Source organism: Myotis lucifugus, unplaced genomic scaffold (genome assembly GCF_000147115.1).
Source record: "Myotis lucifugus unplaced genomic scaffold, Myoluc2.0 scaffold_499, whole genome shotgun sequence".
NCBI lineage: Eukaryota > Metazoa > Chordata > Mammalia > Chiroptera > Vespertilionidae > Myotis > Myotis lucifugus.
In genome coordinates, this window is record NW_005871547.1 from 207829 (window position 1) to 208454 (window position 626).

Here is a 626-nt window from a genome sequence, read left to right on the forward strand (position 1 = left end):
TAAGCGTGTGTAATTGAGACCTGTACTATCTCTAAAAGTAGAACCCCAATAGGGCGCCACGATGAATATGTAACAGCATAATAGTAGAGTTATATTGCTACATCTGTTTATAATTCACATTTATTAGTGCAAAATTCTTCATCCCCACCACACACCCAATAATTATGGTCACTAATATGGTAGTTTACAAACTCACTTGTGTTTATTTTTTAAGCCTATGTACTCTTTATTTATTTATTTATTTTTAATGTGAGGCAAGGGCAGTCTAGGTGAGGCTCCTTTCTTAACCACCTCTCCCAGGGGAAGGAAGCCTGGCCTCTCTACTCTCAGCTCGTCTGAGGGAAGGTTAGGTACTCTTTATCTGAGTAGAAAAATATGTCTTAACCTTTGCCTTCTCAACGCACACACTTTTTTTCTCTGATGAGGCTACAAAGCTTTTAAGTAAAGCAAATTACTGTTTCTATATTTATATATATATATATATATATATTTATATATATATATTTATATATATATTTATATATATATATATATATATATATATTTCTTCTTGCTTAAAAAATGTATTTAAAATGTATTGGAGGCAGAAAATTTGTGTTTCTAAATGTGGAGATCATTTTAAATGA

General features: G+C 31.2%; 1 non-coding gene across 1 annotated transcript; it reads right to left on the reverse strand.

Annotated features, from left to right (window-relative positions):
• Positions 1 to 245: 245 nt before the first annotated feature.
• LOC111823459 lies at positions 246 to 381 on the reverse strand. The gene has a single exon (XR_002826474.1).
• Positions 382 to 626: the final 245 nt, after the last annotated feature.